The following is a 24,863-nucleotide window of genomic DNA, read 5'->3' as shown; positions in this document are numbered from 1 at the left end:
CCCTAACTGTGTTGATTTCTGTAACGTGATGTCTCTCTCTCAACAGAAATAAGAAATACGCAAAACAAACACAAGATGGTGGTTGTCAAAAATAAAGAAATCCGTGAGATCTGAATGGATTCTCTTCTCCTTCGGTTTCTTCTGTATTACTTTTATGTTAATTAATATTAATGCTAATAAATAATATTAATATATAATTTTATTTATAAATTGTATTAATAAATAAATTTTAATATAAAAATTCAATTTTTTTAAAATTTTTATTAGTTGTTTAATTATTTTTTTCTCTGCTTTAGATATCTGTCCTGTAAGAGACTGTGCTGCTGTTTCCTGCCGAAAATTAACAAAATGCCGATCAGATTATGACTGCACTGTTAAAGAACAGTGTTGCCCTGGGTGCTGTGGCAGTTTCTGTCAACCGCGTTCTCACGGTGAATATACAGTACTAGATTTTTAGTTACACTTAGTCTTACTGTACTTTTAGTTTTTTTAGAAAAAAATGTACCTCCACACGTATATGGAAAGAGATGTTTCAGTTGTAGTTTGTTTTTCCAGTCAAAATATTGTGACCACCGTGGGGTTTCGGTAATCGGCCTTCCTTCCCACCTGCTAGCAGACGTGTTGTGGTGAGAACAGATAAATGTGATATTCCAGGTTCGTGGCATACGGTTCATACTTGATCGATATGGGCAAGGGATGTGATCTAACGTCCCTTGCTGATAACAGAGTTCGAAAAAGGGATGATTGTCGGTTACCAGTTCTCATCGATGGTCGTTGTGAACGTAGGCTGTCCCGCCTTGTGTGAACCAATAGATGGAAAATGGTGGAACGGCTGACCATTGATTTTAACCAGGAGACGGCCAGAGACTACGATTCAACAAACCCTTCTCCGTATAGGCTGGCAGAGTAAGCGCCCTGTCCAGTTACTCATACTTACGACCATCCATCCCCAACGATGCGTGAAGTTTAGTTCCGGACAACGTCACTTCCTGTCTATAGGTAGCCTAGCTTCCTGTCTTCCGGCCTCTTCACGATGCGGAAAACCCTGCCACAACCTCAGAATCAGACTCAACCAGACAACGATATGGCCTAACCAGCTATGTGTCAAGACCACTACTTGTTTCAGCGTACTGTAATCGCCGTGGCGACTTTCAATCTGCACAATAAACGTGTCTTTACAACGCAGCCTCAACATCACCTCCATCTACCATGATTGCTGCTCCCGGCTGCGTTTCGCCTTCCACCAAGCTGGCTCACCACGGAAATGACTCCACTACCTGGACGGGACTTGTCTGTCACAGGATTAACACTACCCGGATTTGACTCTCTCGGATTGACTCTACCAAATATGACTTCATGCAACTCACTACTGAAATGACTCCACCACCTGGACGGGATCAGTACCTGTCTCACAATTGACACTACTCGAACTTGACCGTCTAGGACTGTACTCTACCAACTATATGACTTCACGCAGCATTGCTGCCAACGCCACCTCCTCCCCCTTTTCCCTTGGCGGGGGAGGAGGTGATGGTCCCCTTGTCTCCTCCTCCCCGCCCCCCTCATTCCTTCGGGTGGGTGGTGGGGTATGGGCCTGCCTCACTGATTTTGGGGTCATCTACTCTATCGACCTCGCTTTCTCCCCCCCCTCTAGCTTTCAAACCCCCAGCCTTCAGTCTCTCTCTCTCTCTCTCTCTCCCCTCCCCATCTAGCTTTCATACCAAGTTAAAATTATTCTAGCCCTACACCCAAAAATTTTAATTCACACCATATAACCTAAAACTCCATTGGCCTGACCCAACCTCTAGCGCTCTCCCCCTTTTTTTTTAGATCCTAGTCACTGAAATCTCAGTAAATTAGGTGGCAGGACCTGCCAGAGTGCTTATTTAAAAATACTGGTGTACCTGGCTTGCCTCCACGGCTTAGTGTGGGCAACGTTGGGCCTCAGTAGGGGTCCAGGGGCTAAATGGGCAGATGAACAACGGTACACGACACTACACCCAACGATACCCATACACTCTTAAATCTCTGGCATTTCCAGCAAACTGGAACATCCACAATATAGACTACGCGGAGATGGGGGAAACCCCTAGTGCCGTTAGACCCTAAACACATTTTACACTTTTTACAACTAGAAGAAAAGTTACCCTTTCCGATAAATCACGATTCCTGCTATGCCATGTGGACGGTAGATGGAGAGTACGGAAACAAATTGTGGAAAGGAATCACTCCCATATCCAACAGAAACAGCCCATGACTGCGGTGTTCTGGTTTCCTAGAAATCTTTTGGAATCATCATACCCGTAGACCACACTTTTAATTCTAAAAACTACGTATCCATTGTGGCTGATCAGGTACATTCCTTCAAGGTAACTGTTTTGCAGAATGGCATAGGCGTGTTCCAGCAGAATATTGCTCCCTGCCACGTTGCCAGTATTGTTTGAGAGTGGATTGCTGAACAGGAAAGTGACTTCTATATGCTATCTTGGCCGCCGAGTTCGCCGGATATAAATCCCAAAGAACATCTCTGGGATTACGTAGATCGACAGATTGTCTGACTCCTCCAAAATGAAATTGTCGCAGATTTACGGGACACAATCCTGGCGGCATGATACAACATATCTCCTGCAATGTGCAATGTTCAGAGGCTTCAAACAGCCCGTGTTGCCGCGGTACTGGCTAAAAGAGGAGGACATATCCACTATTAGATAGGTGGTCATAATGTTTTGACTGGACAATGTGTTATTATGTGTAATTTTTGATCAACCTTTCCACGTAGGTCATTGCATCGTGGAGGACTGCACTGGTGCCCGATGTGGCTGTGAGTCACAAGACGATTGCTACCAAGGAGAAGTCTGCTGTCAGGGCTGTTGTGGAAATTATTGCTATGCCCGTCCTCCTCCTACTCCAGGTAATTTGTTTTTTTCTGCACTTCCTTCTATTTTCCCTTATATTTGCAAAAGGAAGCGCGAAATAATTTTTCCTTCTTTTCTCTCTCCATCATTTATAAGAAAAATTAAATAATATCATAAAGAATTTTTACAAAATTCCTTGTGGTTTGCTTTTTACTAACATAATAACGTCAAATCATGTCTTTATACCTGTTTAGCATATGAATTATCAAAATATTACACATCCCCCTGAACATATCTATTTATTTATATTTTTACCTTCTTAGGATTTTGTCCCGGATGTCCAGTAACATATTGTATCGTTCCACCAACCTACAATTGTAAAGAGCCGTGTCCTGGGCATTCTTTGTGTTGTCAAAAGTTTTGCAGTAGTCAATGTTTTTGGCCAAACCGAACAACTGGGACATTCTGTTGAAATATGACAGGAATCACAAAACTCAAATCTATAAATTGAAATGGTTACTGTGAGCAATGCAATGCATAATTAATAATCCTCACATTTTGATGTTTCTTGCAAAAGTTATGTAAAGAAAAAGCATGAATAAACTAAATATTCGACTGTTTGGAAATAGCTTTATTAAAATGCCATCTCCATTAGATAATGTTGCCAGAATAGAAACACAATTGCGTCTCATGACACTTTTCAAATACTTCCTCTTCTCAAACTGCTCTAAATCAACAAATTCAAAAGGAACTGGACGTTCTTTTATAGCGTTTGACTGTATTATGAGGTTGCATCTGACTGCTCAGTTCTGACCACCATAAATTCATTATGCCCGAAGCAATCGTTCAGCCATTATTAAACTGCTGTTGCTCACTAAACGTATTCTTAGTGCCATCCATTAAAAAGATGACCATGCAGTCGTCTATCTAGATATTTATAATTTATTTTTGCGAAGCTTACTTCATGATTCAAAGAAAATGAACTGAATCGTGTTTTTGAGCAGAACAAACAGGCTGCTAGGACAACTCATAGGTTTCTTTTGCCATCAGAGACAAGAAAATGATTATCCCGTTTTATACGGCTAAATGATTGCCCAATTATTGTATTAAAGCAATAGTTAGGCCACATATTGGTAGCCGAGTGGTCAGGAGCAGGAGTGCAGTAGCACACACACTCTTTGAGTAGACCGGGATTCAAGCCCCTGGTTGCTAAATACCGTAGATCTGCCAACCCACACTGGACCAGCGTGGATATCATTTTGATTATACGGAGATAAATTCTTTTCGCATTTATTTATTTATTTATTTATTTATTCAAGACAACAAACCTCAGCAACGAATTAACATCTATTAATATTTGGACTAATATATTTTCTTCAAAAAAAAAAAATAAATAAATAAAAGGTATGTTTGTCATGACATTCACTACACGGTTCAATTGACTGTGCGATTCAAGGACGTTTCGCCTTCACCAAGCTAGACGGCGTCTGGCATCATTCGGATTGTTTAGCGGCTTGTCGATTGTGTTAATCCAAATTATACAGCGTTCTGTGCACTGTAGTCTCACTGAGAGCGCCTGTGTTCTGCGACAACGTCGTCTTGCTTTCCGAGTGGACGATTCTTTGTAGAGCTGTCACATTTGTAGAGACTGTCCGTCATCTTCGAAGATTTTCTGGTTAGTTTCGTAACAGTTTCAGCACGAGTTCACTTTCAGTTGCAGATCACATTACGAATCGTTGAACTGTGGATCATCAGCACCTGTGAAATAGCATGTTACTACCGCTTACTTATGTGGTACCCTATTATTATTATTCCGCGCTGGAAGTCAGTTAACTCCCTCAGTCTCAGCATCCACAATCATCCTCTGTCTTAACTACAGCATATTTACAGTTGCGCCTGACAAGTGATACTTGGGTTGGACGTGACCAGTTATCAACGGAGGGCCGTCCAGGTATTAATGATGAGGCAGTGTATGACCGCTTTTCCTAGATATTTTGATACGTGCTGGAAAAGATCAAATAGCGATTGCATTCAGAAACATCACAATAAGAAAATTATTAAAATTTTAATGTTTTACACAACGAATTAAAAAGGAATAGTGAATACCTTTTTTTTTTTTATTTTATTATAAGATACACTGGAAGGACAGAAATTCATGATATACCTGGTTCCTGTGCTATGTGACGTGTCCACAGCTTGGCAGGTATATAAGTACACCGCATTCACGTAGATGGTATTTCGATGTCAGTATGGATAAACTTCGTGAGTTAACCGACTTTGAAAGAGGGATGATAGTGGGCGCCTGACGCATGGGTCACTATCGCCGAGGTGGTACAGAAATTTCACTATCCCCGTTTCATAGTATCAAGAATATGCCATTTCCGGAATAACATCTCATCGTGGACAACGCTGTGGGCGGAAAAAGGTGGTGGATGAACGTGGCCGTCGACGTCCGTCGCGCATTATTTCATCCAACCGGAGAGCGACAGTGGCACAAATCACCGCCGACTTCAACGAGGGAGGTACCAGAATCGTCAATACCAAGACCATCAGGTGATCATTAACCGCAATAGATTATGGGAGCCGCCGACCCACCAGAGTCCCATTGCCAACACGACGGTACAATACTCTACGCCTCAACTGGTCGAAAGAACAGCGGCACTGGACTTTGGATGATTGGAGACGGGTCTCCAAATCTGATGAGTCCCGTTTCCAGTTATTTCGAGCAGAAGGCGTATTTGGAGAAAACCGCACGAAGTTATGCACCCGTCGTCACGTCAACAAGGAACTGTTCAGGAATGGGGACGGTCGGTAATGGTCTGGAGCGTGTTGAACTGGCAAACGTTGGGACATCTGGTACGTCTAGACGCATCCCTGAACGGTCCAGGTTACGTGTCCATCCTTGCAGATCATCTACATCCCTTCATGGTCATCGTGCACCCACAGGGCAATGGACCCTTCCAGCAGGACAATGCACCTCACCACATAGCTGTGATGACTAGAATATGATTCGATGAGCATCGCGCAGATTTTAGCACAATGGAATTGTCTCCCCGTTCACCGGACATTAGCCTTGTGGAGAATCTTTGTTATGCTGTGTTCAAGCTATGGATTCTGCATCCAGGAATCCGATGGAATTATGAACAGCGATGCAGTAAGCATCAATAGTAATGTCTGTAGAACGTTTTCGTGAACTAATGGGCTCAATGCCTCGCCATTTGACTGCCCTTATCCTGGCTGAAGGTGAATCTACTGGTTATTAAGTAGGTAACACATGATTTCTGTCCACACAGTTCTTAAACTCATCGAAAAACTCCTACTCGTAGATTTTTCGAAACGGAATGCTTAAATGATTTTGGAATAATTTCCCTGTCTGATTTTATCAACAGTGGTTCAATTCAGGATCAGGATGACAATCCATGATGCATCCACACTGGCAGCACAACATTCCCACTCCGCATTCTACATTAAAGGTGCATTTTTGAATAGGGGGAGCATAACAGAACACGTGCTCGCACCACGAACATTGCTCTGAAATAAAATAAATTTTATTCATTTAATATGTTACTAAACTCATAAATCTTATTTCTAAAAATACCCAAATTAACAGCATTTACTACGGTCAACAAAATAATGAATGAACTGAAATTGTACATATTCGTTCTCTGTATATGCAGAATAATTTCGCTTTAGCTGAGCAGTAATGTTATTATAACTTTGGACGTGAATAACGTCTATGCTGGGGGTGCCCTACGGCGCTTAGCTGTCAAGAAAAGTGAAAAGAGTATTGTAGAAAGCTCTGCATCGAAATGGACTATAAAGAGGATGCTCGAGCGAAATGCGAGGAATATGTTCAAAGTCGAATCGCAGAGGTTGCTAGTTCTTCAGGTTGCTAGACTTCAAGAGAACAATGATGATATTGAAATGATTTCGGCAAACTAGCTATCCGCTGTGGTACGTCGGCGAGATAATATTATGACGAGCGACGTTGCAAGTTGGTTCGAATGACGAAGAGAGAACAACGGGAGTTGATCTTGAAGTTATACATCGAATAACAGATCGAGCTAACACAACACCGCTTCAAATATTCTTTACTGGTCCAGCAGGCTGTGGCAAGACCTTGAAAATTATGATGGAAACTTACAATCGCTTAAGTCAGGCGCACAACTCGCTTAACAACGAATTCGTCGCCTGCGCGTCGATGGGGAAGGCAGACGTAGCGGTCAACGGTACTACAGTTCATTCGGCGTTCAAAGTTGGTGTGACGTGAATACATGGTGGTCTTTCTCGAGAAATGTTGCATCTCTATCGTAAAGCGTTTCAAAACGTTCAAGCAGTATTCACGATGAAGTTAGCATGATCGGACCTGCCATTTTGCATACGATCAACGCCAGACTGCAAGAGATCACCGGAGAATTCGATCGAGAGTTTGGTGGTTTAGATATCATATATTGCGGAGATTTGCGTCAGTTGCCGCCAGTTAATGCAAGACAAATATTCAAGCCTCATAAGAATTCCTTCGGTGGTGCAATTTTCGGCAGTCTCTCAGTTTCTTTCCACTGGTTCCAGTGATGAGACAGAGTGATGTAGTATTCTCCGGCATATTAACTAAAATTGGAAACGGCGAAACGTTAGACGTTGAAGAAAAGAAGTTAATCGAAAGTCGATTTAGAACACGAGACTTTGTCATGGAACAAGTACCAAATGCAGTTGGCAAGAAGCCTTAGTTGTTTTCCTTGGATTTGATCCTGCAATAAAACCTTCTTCCAGCTTGGTTTTGCTGGTTTAATATGAGTAACTTCTGTTGAGCTCTCTGGCTGCTGGTAGATGGCGCTTCGTTGAACTTTGTCTTTTGGAGAATACCGGCGATAATCAGTCTCAAGGATGTGATGCTTGTGCTCACTATGAAAGTGTCTCATCATCGGTTTCTGATGTAGCCTACTTGCCAGGTTGTCGTGCTGTAGCTGAGGGGATGACCATTGCACAGTACAGTTAATTTGTGATGTGAATGTGAAGTTTGTATTGCTAATAATTGTATACTGTACTATACTATTTCAATATGTATGGCGGATTTGCCAGATTTTTTTTTGGCTAGGGGCCACTTTACTCAATAAATGAAAAAAAAAAAAAAAAAAAAAAAAAATGAATTTTTTTTTGTTTCATCGTAACAACGATGTTGTTCAATATAACGCTCAAGCGTTGTAAGGAAACACCGCCATCGATTGTACAGCCGACGATCACTTCACCGGTTACAAGAGTCATGAACAGTTGACTAGTATGCGAACAAAACTCCATCAAATGAGCGTAGCAGAGTCCGGAGGTTTGCCATACGTATTGCATCTATCGACTGGTAAACCTTACATCGATGTTGAAGATGGTTTGATCAATGAAGCGATTGGAACTTACAGCACGTTGAGAGGGAAGAAACAGAAATCAAAAGATTGCGGTTTCATTTCAAAAGCAAAAATGTTGGAACTAAGAGTCGTCTCAAGTCTCGCCCACACATATTTTCGCATCGTGGCGGATTAAAATCTGGCTGGACTCCGATTACGAGACGTTCCGCCACAGTATCTTTCAAAAGCAAAATGCTTAAATCCAAAAGAATACAATTTCCTTCGATTGAAGCTTGTGCCATGACGGTTCATAAATCTCAGGGTGGAACTTTCAAAGAAATCGTATTCGATTACGATAAGAGTCGATGGCCTGTACGTCAGAAATCAGAAAGACAACTTTACATTCTAGCATGCTCGCGGTTGTAACGCACCTAAGATGCAAGATCTTCGAAGAGAGTTGAAACGTTTGAATTAACGTTTGGAAACACTCTCTACAATCGAATTACAATTTTAGGCTCAAGTTGCTTTGTCGAGTTTCAGAATGGTATTGTTGAATACACAGAGGTTGAAACTTCACAGTGAAGACATTGCGACCGATCCAATTCTCATGGAATCGAATATCTTGGCATTAAATGAAACATGGCTTGAAAATGATGAAAACGTTGATGTTCGAGGATACAAACGTAACACACAATAAAAAAGACCTTTAGTGCGATCTGGTAGTGTTGCGATATACAATCAAGTCGAATCGACAATATGTACGCCACATATTCTCATTACCGTGGATGCAGACTCGCTACGGCAAATGACTGGTAAGTAGTAGTACTGGCACTTTGATTTGGCTCCCATGGTCCTTGGGCGCGGATAGCGTCATAGACACTTCGGACAAAATTTGACAGCGGGGTCTATCCCTCCCCTATAGAGGGCGCAGCCGTCGAAGCACTTTGAACCGATTTTGTCTCTCATGATGCTTTATTTGAATATTGGAGATCATCCCCGATCTCCAATATTTTTCCTATTCCATGATGCTTTGCGCGTATCTGGACACTGATGTGTTGCTCCCATGATCCTTTGCGCTCGCCGAACAGGGTTATTTATTTTTTTATTTTAAATTTTGCTGCTGGATGGCACCACAGGTTTTTTTTTTCATTAAAAAAAATTTCACAGGTGATTTGAACCTAGATCCAATTACTGCTTTAACCACTGGGCTATTGATGCAGTTATATACGACACTGCAAAAATATTATTAGAATGAACTGTTTTTTTTTTTTCTTTAAATATTTTTATTTTGCAAATTAATGTTATTTTATTTTTAAATTAATGAATATTTAACCAATAAATTTATTAGTGTTATTTTGAACAGTGTGACATTTAATTATCTGAAGGCATTTTTTTTAATTAATGATATTATTTGAACATAATTATTTTTAAAGTATTCATGAATATAGAAATATAAGCAACAAATTAATCAATGGTATTATTTGAACACAATTATTTTAGTTAATCTGTTATTCTAAAAGCAATGATAGTATTTGAGCATTCATAAGCAATATTTTTAATCATTATTTGTGTGTAATCAACAAGTCTATTCACGAAACAAACACAGATTTTGAACGAAAATACGTCATTCAAAATGAATGACGTATTTTATTGAATATGTTAACAAAATTATTCACAAATGAACCATTATTTTGATAAAATTTGAACACAGCTCTCTTCAATGACAGTCCTCAAGAAAATTAATAATAAAAATGAGCACGTGGTTTGTCTGACAACATCAATCTCAGTTCATAGAATTTACAGCATTAAATATTTGATAAGAATCAAATTGTGAGAAGAGTCCTCGACTCTTCTTTTCCCCGTCAAATTCACGAACAACCTCAGGGATATGCAGTCTTTAAATGCAGTTCATATATATATATATATATATATATATATATATATATATATATATATATATCTGTGAAATGTTCATCCTCAGAGCCGTTCAAGAAAGAATTGATATAGAAAAGTTCTCTTTATGAACACATCACGACATCGATATAAACGTAAAACAACAACATCACCCATAAGTTTGAAGATGGCCACTTCCTCCTGTAAAAGCTGCAGGCGTTTTTGAATGGATGTAGTTTCATTTGATAAAGTTTGCACATCGAAATCATCGAGTTTAACGTAGTGAATATCGTTGAACATACTAAACACAAAAGAGAAAGTTCAAAAGCAAAATACAAGGAATTTAAATCATAATTTAATCTTAACATACAAAGCCATTCACCGAGTTTTAGCAGAGTACACCGAATTTCACCTGAGTAAAATTTTACACACTGAACACAGCTGAACGAGAATGGATTGTATTTCAAATTGTATGCTACGCAGAGCCACAATCGCTGATTCGTTGTTTTTCTTTTGTTGCAAATATTTTATCAATTCTGGAAGTTTCTTCTCCACTTTAATAACAACAACACAAGAAACTGAATGGAGGGTTGAAAAATTCACAAAATCTAACACGAGCAATCCATTTAAAGATATAGAAATTGTAATAACACCAAGCCCGTGGCTAAAGGTAACTAAAATACAACTATGATCACGTGCGAGTTCAACCAATCATAAAAATGAAGTGATATGCACAACATTTTTTTCAAAAGTTTTCTCAGCATTTGGGCGAAACGTTGTAATTTGCATACTAATATGTCCGTAATCCTGTCTACTTCCTGGAAAACTCAATATACGTAATTCCCGGAAAAACCCAAAATCAGCAGCGCCATAAACCTGCAGCCGTAAGTGCGTTGAAGATAACGGCATAATCCCTACTGTAGTTTGGAATTGTGATTCAGAATATCATTTCTTATTCTGTAATTCAGAATAACATTTTGCTATTCTGAATTACAGAATAAGAAATGATAAGAATTCAAATATTAAGAATTCTTTTTAGAATTCAGAATAACATTTTGTTATTCTGAATTCTAACAAGGAACCTTGCAAACTTCCTTGGGATCAGTAATGGGATCATCAGCAGACTTAATTATAATGTGTTTTTTCTCTTTTGCAATCGTTTTGTTTGTAATTCTTGAGCTACCTCCAATTTATTCGAAAGCTCATTTGCACCGAATAAGGTATATTATTATATTATTATATTATATATTATTAATTATTATATATTATTATATTATTTATTATATTATATATTATATTATATATATTATATATTATTATTATATTATATTATTATATTATATATTATTATATTATTATTAAAAATAAAACTGATGTTCAGAGACAAACTTACCAAAAATTGGAATCGGGGGCGCAGCACTGCGTGCAACACACACGAGCATTGATAGTATCACGAACCTCATGGGTGAAACAAATTTTATTCGTTTTTGCATTTCCTTTCAAAATTACTTCAAGCAATTTTCATCAGTGACCTGAAATATGTTGTTACGATTAAATGCAATTGGTGAATAAGTTAACACTATGTTAAACTGATAAGTTTTGATTAAAAACACATTTTCTGGCGAATGAAGTTTGTACGGAGTATTCATTCAAGATGAATTAATTCATTGAACTATTTGCAGTTTATTTGACTGCGAGGTACTGAATATAGATATTCATGGTTCCCCGTGAAGACTATATTTAGTGAATAATTATACATTTTTAGCTGAATTATAAAACTATTACTGAATTATAACTGAATTGTTCAAATTATAAACTTGAATTCCAGTAAAAAGAACTTCGTTTTATTCCTTTAGAATGAGCGAAATGTTTGCGAAATGTTCAAACCAAATTTCTTCGCTCTCACACAGAGAAAATCCTCGACTTTCAAGTTAGTTGTTGTTGGTAATGTTGTTTTCTGTTGAACATTAACTGTACAATTTCAGAACTGTACATCTTTCAATTGTATATTTGTATAGTCATTGTTTTTTAAGAGAGCACCCCCTAAAAAGCCATTGGGTTATGTGTTCTCCCTCCCTCCCTCCTTCCCTTTTTACTGTTATCTCCCAAAAAAGTGAAACATAAAATAGGGATAAATAAATAATAATAATAATTATTATTAAGGAATATTAGCTATACATAATGCGCTTATCGTTTTCACTATGTCCATCCGTCTGTCCGCACGTAACAATTTGACTCCAGGTGGATAGATTTTCGTGAAATTTTGAATTTCTCTATCTTAGAACAATTTGTTGAGCTTTCAAAAATTTTACTTTACAAATTTTGCTCGGACCAATAGAAAATCCAGAAATTATTTATTTATTTTTGTCATACTGGCCACACATACAGGTCATTCATATATCGTATATTGTAGCAGAAGGAATCACTGGTAATTAATAGACATCGCGCAGTGGCAGAGTGCATTGTCGTCATGCAAAATCTAGTTTTTGGACGTTTCAGACTCAACATTCAGAACCGTTTTTGAAAGCTGTTCAAAACCTTCTCGGTAGAAAGTTTGTTTGACAGTTTTATCTTGAGGTAAGAAATCTCTGCGCGCCACTCCACGCTGATGACAAAAAAAAAAAAAAAAAACCCACAGACATTGATTTGATTCTGGATTTGCTCATTTACCCTTTCTTTGGACGTGGAGTGTTTATCGTATACTTTCCTCACTCCATCTTTTTGTTAAGGCAAATGCCCTTTGTGTTTTTGACACCTTTTTCGCCCAAATTTTGAGCATGCATACAGCTGTTCATGGCACGCCCAAATGCTCTGTTAAAATGTCATGGACGGCTCGGTGACTCATGTTCAGCTCATCTGCCATAAATGTCACGGACAACCAACGATCAGACACAATCAGAGCCCCCTTCATATTTTCTACTGTTTGTGCCGAGACAGGCTTCTCTGTGCGTGGTTCATCTTCAACGGCCTTCCAAAGTGGTGGTATGTCATTGGAAAACTTGGGCCCGGGATGAAACGATCTCTCGAAGGCTTTTTTTTTAAATTTTCGTACCTTTCTGTCACATTTAGTTGAGTTTTACACAAACTTGATTGCGTAACTTGGCTCGATGCATCTATAATGATGTAGCACTCGCAATCTTTGCGCATAGGCCAGAACACACCCATTATGCCATGCCTAATAGATCTATGGTAACCTGCTTACAGTCATTATCACAGAAAATACTTTAGGCCTGGAATGACAACGAAGATCTTCACACCATTTTTCTCTACATGAAATCTGCTTTCGACTCAGTCCAAATAACACCCCTTCTTGCCTTACTTGAGAGATTCTACGGGATATCCGGAAATATGCTCGAGATCCTCAATAATTTGCTATCTAGGAGAATGCTTCACTTCAAAGGCGATGGCGTTAAAGTCACTAAAAGCGTCGAAGTAGGGATCCCACAAGGTGGTTGTCTCTCTGCCTTGTTATTTGCAGCAATATTCGTTCCACTAATGGATCAAATTCCAGCCTTCCTATCGTATGCTGATGATATTGTTTGCTACTTGCCATGCAAACGCCATGTTGTTCCTTCACAAGAAAGACAAACCGCTTCTGAATCTGTAAACAGCTACCTAAATACATTCTATAAGTATGCTAAATTTTTGCCTGTCAGTCAATCCAGAGAAGTCAAACTATCTTATCTTTATGCCAAGTCGGACGACTTCTACTGATACTGCATCTTCTCTACTTCCGGTATTGGCAGGAAATGTCCTGATTCCCACAGACAGTGTCAATTTCCTAGGAGTAATCCTTGATGCCAACCTCACCTATAATAAACAAATCCAAGCTCAGTATTCCAAAGCCCTGAGAGCGTTCTGGGGAATGAAAATTGATCTGTGCAAAACGCACAATAAGAAAATAATCAAGAAGTACATCGCAACTTATTTCTGTAGTGTACTCTCCTATGCCGTGGAAGTTTGGTCGGCGGCACCACCCACCAGCCTCAGGAAACTGTGGGGCCTCGAATTCTGGATGCTGAAGTGGGCCAACTTGTGGTCGCACCAGATCTACACAACATCTAAATCTACTCTCTGCTGCAACCTGCAATATACGCCCATAGTCCACAGAGCCCATGTGCTAATAATAAAGTCATTCCTTCATCTGTGCTCAGCTAAGCAGGATCACATCACCATCTGTACCACGGTTGGTTGGCGTTTGCCAGGCAGACATCTCCGTAGTACTCCCTCCTTATGCTCAAGGCTCCAGCGGTTACAGAATTTCAAAAGATACTTCCCTAATGTGACTCTGGACACTCTCAACTCGCTCAACATCGACATCGACCTGTGGACGATAGACAAGGCATATCGAGATGGCATCTTGTCCCATCTTGCTGTTTGTAAAGGACATTTGTGTAAGTGCCGATCTTAGCTAGCCGATGTCATTTCATGTTCTGCTCAACTTGTATTCCTTTTTCGCTGTAATTACTACTTCGTTCATTTTTACATTTTGACTATTATCTTTGCTTTGATCTATTAATTATTATTTAGTTATTATTATTATTTTACTTATTTATTTATTTTATTTTATTTTTTTTTTTATAAATCAAAATCACTTGTATAAACAACTAATTGTAAGATTCCTCTGGCTTTCTGTGTAAGGAATCACTAGTGTATAAAATTTATGTTAATAAAGAATCTTATTATTAATTCTTCCACTTCATTTTTCGTGATGCCTACGATGAACACGTGGTTGCTTATTTCACGATGACTCGACACACTGAACGCAACGTGAGGTGACTACTCTTATTAGAGGGACGTTCCACCTACAAGCTGGTATGCGGTACGCGTTCGCAGTGCTGACAAGTCGCGTTTTATGAAATGAATCTCATTAATTGTTTTGATACTCCTCGTCAGGGCCCCCAGTATGCGAAATCAAATTTGTCGCCCCAAAATGTTTGGATTAAAAAATAAAATGAGGCGTAAATTAAATAGCATTCATTTATTAAAAGAGAAAATAATTACAAAATATCTCACATATAATACAACGACACAAGCAAAAATAACAAAATCATTCTGAAATTCCGGATATAAACTTTAAATTCTAAATCACAGTAATCGTATTCTATCACAATAATAAAAAAATTATACAAATTTATGTTTCCTTGCTTTAAGAAACGCGAATTTATTAATTATTTCATTTATGTTTATTTTTTTCCAAAAGGTCATGTTGTATTGAAATTATTGCCAAATTAGAAAGTCGTTGTTCACACATTGTCAATCGTAAATAATTTTTGATTAATTTTAATTTGGAAAAACTCAGTTCACCTGACGCTGCTGAAACTGGTGAAGTTAGAAAAATGTTTAGTGCAACTGCTACATTTGGAAAAGTATCCGTAAAACCGCTTTTAAAAATATATTGTAACAATTCAAATGGAATAATATTATCTTTAAGGGTATCGAAGAAGAATTTCTTCATACAGCTTAAGTAAGAGTAGTTAAGAAGAATTTAAGGTGTATTAAATATGAATTATTTGTTTCATTCACTTTTTTTGCGTTCATTTGTTTTGTAACCAACCGAATTCGCTTGTGCACGATTCGCCTTCGCGTTTGCAAGAAATGGCAGTCGAATTCGGGAACACCCGAACTGAAAGAAGAGAAGTTTCTGAAAATGTGTTTATGTTTTTCATACGACTGAAGATTTGGGTGAAGGGGAAACACATTTCGACATAAAAACGTACAATTGCAGCTATCGGTATTATCGCAAATGCAATTAGATCGAGTTTACTACCAGTTTGTAACAGATTCCGCCTGCAGGAACGCAACTGGAAATTGTTTTTATCGTTTTACGGTAGTGACCTCCAGAAATGTGTTTTAGTAAAATGTGAGATAGGGTGGAGGGGGGGGATAACAGTGTGTTTCTGTCTTTACTGCTTTGTTTATTCAGTAACTACAAGCGTGCAGCTTTATGTGTATCAAGCGTGCTCCTCATTTTTGTCCTTTTTATACTGAAATTGTTTTTTTTTTTTTTTTTTTTTTTATGTGAACCCCAAACACGAGAGGTATTAGAACCTATAGTACTTGGTACCGTGCTTGGGTTGGAGGTTGAGAAGACGAAAGAAGATATTTGTTGACATTGGACTTGAACTTCTGTAGATTGTAATTTTCAGGAAATACGTATGAAGGAAGGTTGTTCCAGAAAACGGCAGTTGAATGAATAAATGAGGAAGATGAAAAGTTGGTTCTGTGGGTTTGAAGTTGGACAGTAAATGGATGTTGGCTGGTGGCGGCACGTGTTCGGACTGTTTTGAAAGAGAGAGCGGGAATTATAGAAGCCAATTCAGAAGAACAGTGCCCATGGAAGTATCTGTAAAAGAGGCAAGCAGCAGAAACAGTGCGTCTATGAGAAAGAGAGTGGAGAGACTCTGTTAGAGATGAGTCATTAATTAACCTAACTGCCCTCTTCTGAATGGAATCAAGAAGCCTGAGAGAGGTTTTGGGGGCACCACCCCAAATGTGGGAACAATATTCCATGGCAGGGCGGATTTGCGATTTATACAGAGTGAGCAGCTGTTTGGAAGAAAAGTAACGCCGAGAGCGAAAGAGAAAACCAAGTTTTTTTGATGCAGAGGAAGCAATATTTGTAATGTGCTTGTGCCAAGAGAGATTAGAAGTCAGGGTAATCCCCAAAAGAGATATATCCTTTTGCCTAGAAATTGGAGTGTCACTAAAGATAAGCATAGGAGCAGAAGAATCCTTTTTGCGAGATATAAGACAAGACTGAGTTTTAGAAGGGTTGAAATCAACTAAGTTGTCTTTGCCCCACTGGAGAATTACCTGAAGATCGGCATTTAAGGAATTGGTAGCAGATTTTCGAGAAGTTGAAGCTGATTGAGCAGGACAAGATTTCTCAAAACGGAAAGTTGAATGCAATGTGCTATCATCGGCAAAACTATGGATAGGATTTCCAGTCAATGGAAGAAGGTCATTGATATACAAGAGGAAAAGAGTGGGGGAAAGAACTGAACCTTGTGGGACACCGGCATTAGTGGAGAAGTTAGAAGACAGAGAGCCATCTACCATCACCCTCAGTGAGCGATCAGAGAGAAAACTGGATAACCAATTACTAAAAACAGTTGGCAAACCATAAGATGGAAGCTTGTTTAGAAGACCTTTATGCCAAACACGATCAAAAGCCTTTGAGATGTCAAGAGCAACTACTTGTGTTTCACCGAACCTTTCCATTGAATTAGTCCATAAATGGGTAACATAAGCCAGGATATCACCAGTGGATCGACACTGGCGGAATCCATACTGGTGATCGTTGATCAGACGGAAGGTTTCTAGGTAGTTTAAGAGTTGGCGGTTAATTGATTTCTCCATTACTTTAGAAAGAGTAGAAGTAATTGCAATGGGACGATAATTGGATGGGAGGGATTTGTCACCCTTTTTAGGAACTGGCTGGATATGAGCAAATTTCCAAGCAGAAGGAAAAACACCTTTGGAATAAGAAAGTGAAAAAAGGCGGCAAAGAATAGGAGTAAGTTCAGGAGCACAGATTTTTAGAACAAGTGGAGAAATACCATCAGGACCTGGAGCTTTCTTAGCATCAAGATTCATCAAAATCCTTCTGATATCCTTTTGACGGAAGACCACAGGAGGCATTGAATGGACCGTGTTGGGAATGGTGGGAGGTGTTTTACCAAGTTCATTAATACATGAGCTGGAAGAAAAATGGGATGCTAGCAGGTCAGCTTTATCCTTGGCTGAAGTGACAACAGAACCATCTGGTTTGGACAGAGGTGGAAGCAGAGATGGGCAAAAGTTGCGGCCAATAGCTTTGGCAAGAGACCAGAATGCTCGGCTACCATTAGGGCAAGAAGCAAGTTTTCTACTCTTAGCCTGTTCAAACTCTAGTTTGGACTGATTAATAACTGCTTTACAATTGTTGCGAGCCTTGGTGTAGGCTGAAAAAGAAACTGAAGAATTAGAAACAAGCCAATTACGATATGCAACATTCTTCTCTTGAACAGCCTTAGCACATTTATTGGAAAACCAAGGTTTAGATAAAGGATGAGATTTTAAAGTGGAGTGTGGGATAAAGGATTCCATTCCTGCAAGAATAATTTCACTGACACGATCTGAGCAAACGTTGACATCAGAAGTTTTGAAACAGTAATCCGACCAAGGAAAAGAAGAAAAGAAGTCACGCAGGTCATCCCATTTTGCATTCTTGTAATGCCAAACAACACGAGGTTGGGAATAGCCATGAGATAAAGGTTCCACTGGAGAAGAGACAATCACCAAGTTGTGATCTGAAGTGCCTAAAGGACCTCTCACTTCGACCGTGTACTTAGAAGGGTTGTTTGTGAGAAAAAGATCAAGCGTATTGGCTGTATGATTCGGATTGTCCGGTATTCTTGTAGGTAAATGAACAATCTGTGCTAGGTCATTAGTAATTGCAAAAGCCTCAGCATCTCGACCTGCTGGGTCGGTGTGACTAGAAAACGGAAGCCAGCTGGAGTTGTGAACGTTAAAATCACCAAGGAAAATTACCTCACTGTTAGGAAAGTTGGACTGGAGAAAGTCAAGTTGCAAAGAGAGGAAGTCAAAGAGCTCCAAGTGATTAGTGGAGTTGGGAGAACGGTAGAGACAACAGATGAATTTTACACAATGAGGTAGAGAGATTTTAAGCCAGAGAAGATCGAAGAGAGGAGATTCCAAATTGCCAAGTCTCTGACAAGGAATATCAGAACGGACATATGCACAAGTACCACCTTTGAGGCGAAAGGAATCATACAGCGAATAATTTGGGCATCTGAGATGAGCAGTAGTTGAATCAACCGATAACTGAGATTCTGTCAGAAAAAGTACATGTGGTTTGGCAGACTGCAAGTGGAAATGGACATCGTTGAGATTAGAATTGAGACCACGTATATTTGTGAAATGAATTAGGAAGTCCTTGGGAGGTTTAGATCTTTTCGCAGATAAGCTTGTTCTATTAGTTTGACAATTCATGGTGTATTCAATAGTAAGAAAAAGTGGGTGGGATATGCTGTATGAAGTAATGAAATTTTTGGATATGGTGTACATGTGGTAAGAATATACCCAGATCCTTGACATAACGTGGCCTCGACAATGCTCCCCGCATACACACTACTCGGACTCCCTCCAGTCACTATCTGGCAGAGTAGAGGTAGCAAGATTATACACTAGCTGATCCGGAAGCCTCCTAGAGAGTTACCAATAGGTTCGGTCCGGTGTACTAACTAGCGGCCGGCCTGCGAAAACCGTTTTAGAGCTGTACCCTCGAAATGTAAGGAATATTGGATCTCGCCACGACGTTCATCATAACCTCAAAAGTCATCAATCATACTGCATGATGGAAGAGATAGGGAAGGGTTGACCGGAACTTAGCTCTAGAGACTAAACATGGGTTCCACCACTTCAAGCCTCCAATAAGCAAAGTGGTGGTATTTCACCGTTTGATGAGAGTCATCTACCACCTAGTACTGCCTGGTAACATAGAGGGGCGGCGTTCCTCCATGTGGTGTGGGCGCCACACCTCGACCCCTGCTTACGTTGGTTCACACCTGGGTGGTCACCCACCATGTGCTTGTGCATGGAGGTTATACCCAGGATTACTAACAGTCCCACCATCGTGAAGGTGCAAGCAGAGGATTTGGCTGTCACAGACCGTCCGGACTTCGCCGAAATTGGGTCCACTTGACTTGAGTGTCACCCGAATATCAGTTCCATCAGCGTTTTAGACTCCCAGGTAGCAAGTACAGCTTGTCTGGCATATCTGAGAGAATGTTTTAATCTCTGAAAATGAGTAAAATACTTTGGAAAAGTGTGAAAATGAAGCTGCTGGTGAAGATACTACAGATTCAGAGAGAAAAAGAAAGCAATACCGATAGACTGTGAAAAATTCTTACTGGAGAAAACCCAGTAAGAATGGCCATATGGCAGGGGTGGGCACGCATGACGTCAATGAGAGCCGCATTCCGGTTTTTCATATACAGTATTGAAAGAGCCACACCATAGTTACATAGTATTAAATACAGATTCTACACAAGTCTTAAGTGCTATGTAAAGTATACATATATCAGAAAATATAATTAAGAGAAAGAAAATACAAAATAATTATTTCTAAATTTTAATAATAAAAATGCATTAATAAAAAGTATAACGTTTAACGAACACCTTTAGTCAAATCTTTGAAATTTGGCGTAAAATTTGTTAAAGCCGTTCGCAGCAATTCAGTGAGATGATGATTGGTCAACTGCGAACGATATTTCGACTTCACGAACTTCATTGTGGAGTACAAAGATTCGCAGCAATATGTTGTACCAAAAATTGAAATTAGACGGCAAGCAGCTTTCTTTAAAATTTGGATATTTTGATTCTGGTACTAGTTTCTAAAATTCAATTATAGAAGTAGATTTATGCTGCATTTGCAATGCCTGATCCTCTTTCATCTCTAATAACTCCAATTCCCCAGCCGCTTTTTCAACAAGTATTATTTCAGAAATTGGAAATCCATCTTCAATAATATCGCAAATAAATGGGTTCACAAAATATGCAAATATAGATTTCAAACTTTTCAAATCTATGTTTGAAATCTTCTTGCAATTCTTCCAATTTTTCTTTGTATTCGTCTAACTGTTCTTCTTTGATATTAATTTATATTTGCTTTTACTCGTGGAAAATGATTAAATATTTTGTTCTTAAGATCGTACACAAAAAGCCGAAATTTAGCTTCAAAACTAAATACAGTTTGTGACAAATCAATAATAATTTTTTCCTTTCCTTGTAAAGCCAAATTAAGTTTTTGCAAATGTTCTATAATGTCTGTAGGGAACATTAAGTCAGAAAGCCAAGTTTCATTTTCTAATTCTGGGTATTTTTTTCCTTTTTCTTTTCGAAATGTTATGATAGGATTTAGGAGTTCCAAAAAACGGCTCATAACATTGTAAAGTTGACAGCCATCTTACAACACACCATAGGGATAAATCACTGAGCAATTCATCTGTTTCGCAACTCTTCTAAAAAGTTCTTAAATTGACGTTGTGTTTTGGCATTTGTTCTAATTAAATTCACAATCTGCAAAACAATCTTCCACACATTTTCGTATTTGAAGTACTTCGCTATGAGATGCTCGCGGTGAATTATGCAGTGAAGAGGTAAGAAACGTGGAATTTTAGGATCGTTGTTTAAAAGACCAATGAGACCTTGGTTTTTCCATATCATTGCAGGCACTTCGTCAGTCGCAACACTTCAAGTTTATCACGAGGCAATTCAAACCTGTTCATTACTTCATAAAGCGCATTTCTAACATCGAGACCGCGAGTTGTTTCGATAAGAACTACTAGGTCTAGCATTTCTTCATTCACATTTACGTCTGCAGATACATAGCGGACAAAATCAGCCAACTGTGGAACATCCTGAATGTCTGTAGACTCGTCGAGAGCTAAACTAAATGCTGTACAATTTTTCAAATCACACAACAAACTATTTTCAACATTTTTACTAATTGCACCAATACGACGATCAGTTGAACGGCGTGACATAGGAACCTGTGCGATCAATTTATGCAGTTTTGTATAATCTGGATTCAAAACTTTAACCACTTCTTCGAAGTTTCTTTTAATATATTCTCCTTCTCCATATGGACGTTTGGCACGAGCAATATTCCAAGTTATCAAAAAACTAGCTTCGTTTGCTCTGTCATCTTCGCGACTAAAAGAAGGCAAGAGTCCTTGTTGCTAATGAAGACCAGATTGCAAGGACTTAATTGCAATCTGGTGGATATTGAGTTGAAAAGTAGGGATGACTTACTTCGTAATGTCGACGTAAATTGCTTACTTTGTAGTCTGCAATTGTAACTTTATAAATAAGACAACGGCTTTCCATTATTGTCAACAAAAGCAAAATTTTCTACCATTCTTCTTGAAAGATTCTATTTTCTTGTTCGTATTTTCGTTTTTTGATATTTTCTGACGTCATGTTATCAAAAAATTTAAATAAATTTAATTCCAAAGTCTGAAATTGAAACAAAATAATTAAATTAATTTACGGCGAGGAAAAATCACACTCGGTAAACAAGTTTAAATTGCTTAATAAAAAAGTCTACTTACCAGATTTTTTGAAAAAGCACTGCTGGCTGATGGCGCCAACAGTGTAAATGTGCGCGGATTTATTTATAATCAAAATAAATATAGCAAAATATCTAGACATAAAAAAAAAATAATAAACACAACGTAAAATCCGTATAACAAAATATTAGTTACTTAGTTAATTTAACAAGATTCAATGAAAAAAGTTCTGAAATAATAAAAAAAAAACCGCATTTAAATTTTCAATGGGAGCCGCACTTAACTCAACGAAAAGCCGCATGCGGCTCTGAGAGCCGCATTTGCCCACCGTTGCCATATGGTGTTCATATTGTTTATGGCCAAAATCACACCAGCCTCTGGCCCACCGGGATTTTCCTGGTAAGGCCATTCCGCCTCTATCGATAGAGGAAAAAAACGAAATTATGAAACGCTTTGAGCGAAATAAAAGAATATGTTATATTGCGCTTATCGCTAAATAGAAAAATTCGCTATAAAGAAGTTCGTTAAATAAAGAGTTTAATTAACATACACAAGTCCACCGTAGCCTAGTGGTCAGGTGCGCGGGTGCATAAGTACACGCGCCTTGAGTGAGCGGGGTTCAAACCTGTGACTGCTGAATACGGTGCTGTTTCTTGTATTCTGTATATCTTCTGAACTCCTCTGACCGATTGGTCGTCCCGGAGTATAAACAGAAAATTTATTTATTTACTTGTAAAAGTAGAAAGTTTTTTTGGCGCCCTCTTGAACTGCCGCCAGTATGCGACGCTTACTTCGCCTACCCAATTGCGGCGGCCCTGCCCATCGTACACTATTGTGTGTACGATGGGCAGGGCCATAAATGCACGTAAAGATCCATATTGCGCGAACGGAGCAAAACCTGAAATAACTTTAAACTCAAGGGGAACTCTTCTCTCTTAACCACCAACACTGTCACGAAGAACCAAATGCCATGACTTTTACAAGTTTAAAATGCCTACTCCACATATTTGTTTCGCTGGAGTTTGCTCTCCTCCCATGAAAACGCACAACCTCCTTCCCCCCCCCCGTTACCAATCAATCTGTTTTTTTCTTCACAACCAGAGGCATTCTGTTCACTCACATCGACTTAGCTGAAAAACCTAAGAATGAGTGCCAAGATTACAAGAAGCAGTAAGCTAACGAAACTAGATATCGTTGACCTTCGATGCTTCCATTTATCCTAGGTTCACTTAATAATATCGCTCCATGACAACACTGTTTAAAAGAACAGAACGGTACCAAAATAACATCTGCATTTTCTTCTAGTATTCGAGTCTCACTGCCATTAATTAACCGATTTCGAGGCTCGGAACTCTTCGGAAAACCTGCCTTATCTAACTCAGAGCAACGTCCCTGTTTTCAACGAACTGAGGCGAATTTAATCACCAATATTATAAAAGATTGTCACAGATTTCTTAACAGCCAACTGTTCTCGAAGCGTAACGAATCTTTCTCAGTTCGGCGAGAACTGCAGTAGGGACTCATTAGTTGTAAAGGCTCAAGAGAGAGAACCGTGATTGAATGAAAATGATTGTCAGCTAATTTAATTTATTAATTAATAAACAACAAATATTTAAGTTTAACAACTGCAAGGGTTACTGCAATTACAAACGCAAGAGCTCATTTAATTCTTACCTCGCTTTTCTACGATCCTAGGCGCACACAAAGCCTTGAAAAGATGGGGTTCTATAACAGAATTATGTCCGTCAATTGACTTTCCACCATTGAATGAGGTCATCACATTCGCTGTTTCTCGAAAATGAAGCGTAGATTCTTCGAAACCAGGAAGTGTGCAAGAACCGGTTTCCTGTACGAAATCGGAATTAGCAAATCACTATCTGTCGCGTGGGTTTAATGTTTACTGTCGTTCAAATTTCACAAAGATAATATTTAAACTGTTCTGTTTTGTTATATTAATTCTCACGTCAAATTTGCGAAATTTCAAGCTCCCCTTATTTTCTGCCAAGATAAATATATTTTATACTATATTTATCTTGGCAGATAAATTATTCAATAAATTTTGCAGACGAACTTGCGTATGATTGGCACGGGCAATTTAAAGAGCTCAACTCCTCCTTATTAATTAACTGATGCTTGAAATTATTAGCTAGAAAACTTGCCAGCGAGGACATGGCTCACTTTCTTCATCCCCATTATATACACTCAGTGATCACTGAATTAGGACCACCCCATTCGTAATGGACTGTGCCGCATAGCGCGCAGTATAACAAGCTGAAGAACATCTGTAAGATCTGAAAATCTTACAAAAATAAAATATTTTTTTTGACTTCTGAAGTTAGTTTTCCTTTTTGGATTCTTGCCGTTGGGAGAAATGGTAATAGCATCAGTTTCAATAACAAGAATTATTCATTAAGAATTGTAAAATTAAAAGGTAGTAGGAATGTAAACAGAAAAATTAGCTTTACATCCGTTAAAACTGAGAACTGTCAGAAAATACTATGGCAATACCCAGCAGGGGGTACGGTGCGACAATCAACTTAGGTTTATGAGAGGTCACGCACCGGAAACGCATTCGGCAAAACGCACACAGTAGTTTCTAAAAATAGACGCAGTGTCACATTTTGTGGTTTTTCTGAAGTGCTATAGAGACAAGCTGTGATGACACAGGAGGAGTTGTTTTGATACATTCGGCCTACATGAAAGAG

At 38.8% G+C, this 24,863-nt stretch overlaps 1 long non-coding RNA gene across 1 annotated transcript; it reads right to left on the bottom strand.

Moving 5' to 3' along the window:
• Positions 1-5,007: 5,007 nt before the first annotated feature.
• LOC150076584 (uncharacterized) lies at positions 5,008-23,925 on the bottom strand. Its single transcript, XR_016547788.1, has 3 exons — positions 23,833-23,925; positions 11,475-11,613; positions 5,008-6,386 (listed from the first exon to the last, which is right to left on the bottom strand). It is a non-coding gene; the product is annotated as an uncharacterized LOC150076584 (long non-coding RNA).
• Positions 23,926-24,863: the final 938 nt, after the last annotated feature.

The sequence above is a fragment of the Mastigoproctus giganteus genome, chromosome 13, assembly GCF_048544385.1.
Source record: "Mastigoproctus giganteus isolate SK-2022 chromosome 13, ASM4854438v1, whole genome shotgun sequence".
NCBI classification, from domain to species: domain Eukaryota; kingdom Metazoa; phylum Arthropoda; class Arachnida; order Uropygi; family Thelyphonidae; genus Mastigoproctus; species Mastigoproctus giganteus.
This window is presented reverse-complemented; position numbering and strand designations above follow the sequence as displayed.